Raw genomic sequence first — 5000 nt, 5'->3', positions numbered from 1 at the left:
ATCATCCACTTTCCCCTTTTCTTCCTCCTTCTCCTCCTCCTCATCCCTCCCCTTCCTCTTCTTCCTTTTCCTTCTCTTTCTTCTCTTCCTCCTTCTCCTTCTACTCCTTCATCTCTTCTCCTCCCCCTCTACTTCTTTCCTCAAGAGACAGGGTGGCGCAGCCCTGCCGCTCGCATCCCCTGCCCTCTTCCTTTCAAATAGCAAGGGCGAGAGGGCATTTCTAGCAAGGGAAACAGGGCTCTTTGAGACAAGGGAAACAGGGCTTTCTAGGCAAGGGAAACGGGGCTCTTTCGGCAGGGGAAACATGGCCTGATTCGGCAAGGGAAACCGGGCTCTTTCGGCAGGGAAACCGGGCTTTTTCGGCAGGGAAACATGGCCTGATTCGGCAAGGGAAACCGGGCTTTTTCGGCAGGGGAAACATGGTCTGATTCGGCAATGGAAACCGGGCTTTTTCGGCAGGGAAACATGGCCTGATTCGGCAAGGGAAACCGGGCTTTTTCGGCAGGGAAACATGGCCTGATTCGGCAAGGGAAACCGGGCTCTTTCGGCAGGGCGAGCGAGCGGCGGCCAAGTGGCCCGGCGGCCAAACCGACGCTAACGAAGCCGTCATTATTCTATCAGCTCCTCCCCCCCCCCTCTTCCCTCCTCTTTCTTCACCTCCTCTTTCTTTTCCTTTGCCCCTCCTCCTCGTCCTCGCCCCCATCTCTCGCCCTCCCCTTCCTCCCCCATTCCATTTGTCTCGCTCTTTTATTACTTCATCTCCGTCTTTCTTACGCCTGTTTTCTCTTTCTTCGGCCTTTCTTCTTCTCCTCCTCCTCTCCGGCGTCTATTGTTTATTCTTCTCTGTGTGGTTGTCTTGGTGGTTGCCCTTCCTCCCCCCGCCCCTCTCTCTCTCTCTCTCTCTCTCTTTCTTTCTTTCTTTCTTTCTTTCTTTCTTTCTTTCTTTCTTTCTTTCTCTCTCTCTCTCTCTCTCTCTCTCTCTCTCTCTCTCTCTCTCTCTCTCTCTCTCTCCCTCCCTCCCTCCCTCCCTCCCTCCCTCCCTCCCTCCATCTATCTATCTATCTATCTATCTCTCGTTGTTTATCTGTTTTGCTAGCTTTATGTCCCTGCCATTACCATAATCACATTAGCTTTATCTTTATCATTCCTGTTTGCTTTAACAGTTCATTTTCGCTTAAACGCAAAGCCAATTTCTCTGACTTTTCGGAGCATCCGCTTTCTCCTCTTCCGTCTCTCTCCCTCCTTCTCCCTCTGCTTCTGTTCCCTCATTCATTAAATCGATAAAAAATGAATAAATCGGATTCATACTCGGCATATTTCATTCACACTCGAATTCCGTCGCCCGAACGACAGCGTTCGTTGCTCAATGAAATATCATCCCCACCGTTAGCACAGCCCGTCAACGGTGCGTCTAACGGGCGACCTTAAGGCAATAAAGGAATGAGTCGAGTTTCTCTTATTTCTTTTATTATCGCCATTAGCTCTTCGAATCGCGTTTGGCATTTAATTGGCTGATGACGCCAGCGGGTCCGCGTGGGAGCGCGACCCGGGCGCCGCGGGGCCCTCGCCGCGCCTGTCCTGCCGCGGATCCGGACCGCTGCTGCCGCCGTGACTCCGAAGGGTACTGCCGGGACTGCTACTACCACCACCACGACTACCACGACGACTACTACTACTACTACTACTACTACTACTACTACTACTACTACTACTACTACTACTACTATTACTATTACTACTACTACTACTACTACTACTACTACTACTATTACTACTACTACTACTACTACCACCACCACCACGACGACTAATGCTACTACTACTACTACTACTACTACTACTACTACTACCACCACCACCACGACTACTACTACTACTACTACCACCACGACTACTACTACTACTACTACTACTACTACTACTACTACTACCACCACCACCACGACTACCACGACGACTACTGCTGCTGCTACTACTACTACTACTACTACTACTATTACTACTACTACTACTACTACCACCACCACCACGACGACTAATGCTACTACTACTACTACTACTACTACTACTACTACTACCACCACCACCACGACTACTACTACTACTACTACCACCACGACTACTACTACTACTACTACTACTACTACTACTATTACTACTACCACCACCACCACGACTACCACGACGACTACTGCTGCTGCTACTACTACTACTACTACTACTACTACTACTACCACCACCACCACCACGACTACCACGACGACTACTGCTACTACTACTACTACTACTACTACTACTACTACTACTACTACTACTACTACTACTACTACTACCACCACCACCACCACGACTACCACGACGACTACTGCTACTACTACTACTACTACTACTACTACTACTACTACTACTACTACTACTACTACTACTACTACTACTACCACCACCACCACGACGACTACTGCTACTACTACTACTACTACTACTACTACTACTACTACTACTACTACTACCACTACTACCACCACCACCACGACTACCACGACTACTACTACTACTACTACTACCACTACTACTACCACGACGACGACGACTACTACTACTACTACCACTACTACTATTACTACTACTACTACTACTACCACTACTACTACTACTACTACTGCTACTACTACTACTACTACCACTACTACCACCACAACTACCACCACGACTACTACTACTACTACTACTACTACTACTACTACTACTACTACTACTACTACTACTACTACTACTACTACTACTACCACTACTACCACTACTACCACCACGACTACCACGACTACTACTACTACTACTATTACTACTACTACTACTACTACTACTACTCTACTACTACTACTTCTACTGCCACTACTACCACCACCACTGCTGCTGCTGCTACTACTACTGCGACTATTACTGCTTTAACTACTATTACTCCTACTATTACTACTACTTACACTACTTTTGCAACTATTACTATTACTACTACTACTACTTCTACTTTTACTTTTACTTTTAGGGTTACTGCTACTATTACTGCTGCAAGACTGAAAGGGGAACTGAATCTAATTATTTTATACCCACATTATACAGCTACGATGCTACGTGTCTGTACATCTGCTGCTGCTATTGTAAATACTAGTATGAACATTTATATTATTTCCTATTACTCCTTCTTTTATCTCAAATTGCCTTCACTCTCGACTTCGTTAGATTCAAAGAGACGCTAACCCCGCAGTCCCTTCCTCCCGCCCCCCCCCCCGTTTCGTCCCCGCAGTCCCTTCCTTCCCCCCCGTTTCGTCCCCTCGGTCCCTTCCTTCCCCCCCGTTTCGTCCCCTCGGTCCCTTCCTTCCCCCCCGTTTCGTCCCCGCCGCCTCTGCCTCCTCTTACCGGTAGCGCGGGAATCCCTTATCTATTAACGGCGTCGCAGATAGCCCGCTCGATCCTCTCCGCGCCCACGAGAGGAGAGGAGGAAGAGGCGGAGAGGAGGAAGAGGCGGAGAGGAGGAAGAGGAGGAGAGGAGGAAGAGGGGGAGAAGAGGAAGAGGGGGAGAAGAGGAAGAGGGGGAGAGGACGAAGAGGCGGAGAGGAGGAAGAGGGGGAGAAGAGGAAGAGGGGGAGAGGAGGAGGAGGAAGAGGGAAGGAGGAGGGGGAGGGAAGGAGGAAGAGGCGGAGAGGAGGAAGAGGCGGAGAGGAGGAAGAGGCGGAGAGGAGGAAGAGGCGGAGAGGAGGAAGAGGGGGAGAGGAGGAAGAGGGGGAGAAGAGGAAGAGGGGGAGAAGAGGAAGAGGGGGAGAGGAGGAGGAGGAAGAGGGAAGGAGGAGGGGGAGGGAAGGAGGAAGAGGCGGAGAGGAGGAAGAGGCGGAGAGGAGGAAGAGGCGGAGAGGAGGAAGAGGCGGAGAGGAGGAAGAGGGGGAGAAGAGGAAGAGGGGAGAGGAGGAAGAGGCGTGAGAGGAGGAAGAGGGGGAGAAGAGGAAGAGGGGGAGAGGAGGAGGAGGAAGAGGGAAGGAGGAGGGGGAGGGAAGGAGGAAGAGGCGGAGAGGAGGAAGAGGCGGAGAGGAGGAAGAGGCGGAGAGGAGGAAGAGGGGGATAGGAGGAAGAGGGGGAGAGGAGGAAGAGGGGGAGAAGAGGAAGAGGGGGAGAAGAGGAAGAGGGGGAGAGGAGGAGGAGGAAGAGGGAAGGAGGAGGGGGGAGGGAAGGAGGAAGAGGCGGGAGAGGAGGAAGAGGCGGAGAGGAGGAAGAGGCGGAGAGGAGGAAGAGGGGGATAGGAGGAAGAGGGGGAGAGGAGGAAGAGGGGGAGAAGAGGAAGAGGGGGAGAAGAGGAAGAGGGGGAGAGGAGGAGGAGGAAGAGGGATGGAGGAGGGGGAGGGAAGGAGGAAGAGGCGGAGAGGAGGAAGAGGGGAGACGAGGAAGAGGGGAGACGAGGAAGAGGGGAGAGGAGGAAGAGGGGAGAGGAGGAAGAGGCGGAGAGGAGGAGGAGGGGGAGAGGAGGAAGAGGCGGAGAGGAGGAGGTGGAAGAGGGAAGGAGGAGGGGGAGAGGAGGAGGAGGAAGAGGGAAGGAGGAGGGGGAGGGGATAGGAAAGGAAGAGGAGAAGGAGGAGTTACGGGATGAGAAAGAGGAGGTGGGGATAGGTAAAGAGGAGGAGGAGGAACAAGAGGGGGAGAGGAGTTAGAAGGGGAGGAGAAGGAACAAGAAAAGGGGAGGAACAAGAGAGGAGGAGGAGGAGGAAGGGTTGACAAGAATAAGTAATAATAAAAACAACAAAGGAAATTGCTGATGTTCAGCTACACTTGATGTGTGTGAGTGAGCGGTGAGCGGGTCTCAGGCGCGCGTACGAACACACACACGCTTGAGAGGTTACACTTTTAGCTGCTGTCATGAGTCACGATCGAGTGCCAGTGTCATGTCATCGCATTCCTTCTAAGAGAGAGAGGGGGGGAGGGAGAGAGAGAGAGAGAGAGAGAGAGAGAGAGAGAGA

At 51.7% G+C, this 5000-nt stretch overlaps 1 protein-coding gene across 1 annotated transcript in view; it reads left to right on the top strand.

Annotated features, from left to right (window-relative positions):
- The window catches only part of LOC113803741 (calcium-activated chloride channel regulator 1-like), a 44792-nt gene that overhangs the window by 1650 nt on the left and 38142 nt on the right, over positions 1–5000 (top strand). The gene's annotated exons all lie outside the window — the stretch shown is intronic.

The sequence above is a fragment of the Penaeus vannamei genome, chromosome 38 (assembly GCF_042767895.1).
Source record: "Penaeus vannamei isolate JL-2024 chromosome 38, ASM4276789v1, whole genome shotgun sequence".
NCBI classification, from domain to species: domain Eukaryota; kingdom Metazoa; phylum Arthropoda; class Malacostraca; order Decapoda; family Penaeidae; genus Penaeus; species Penaeus vannamei.
This window is presented reverse-complemented; position numbering and strand designations above follow the sequence as displayed.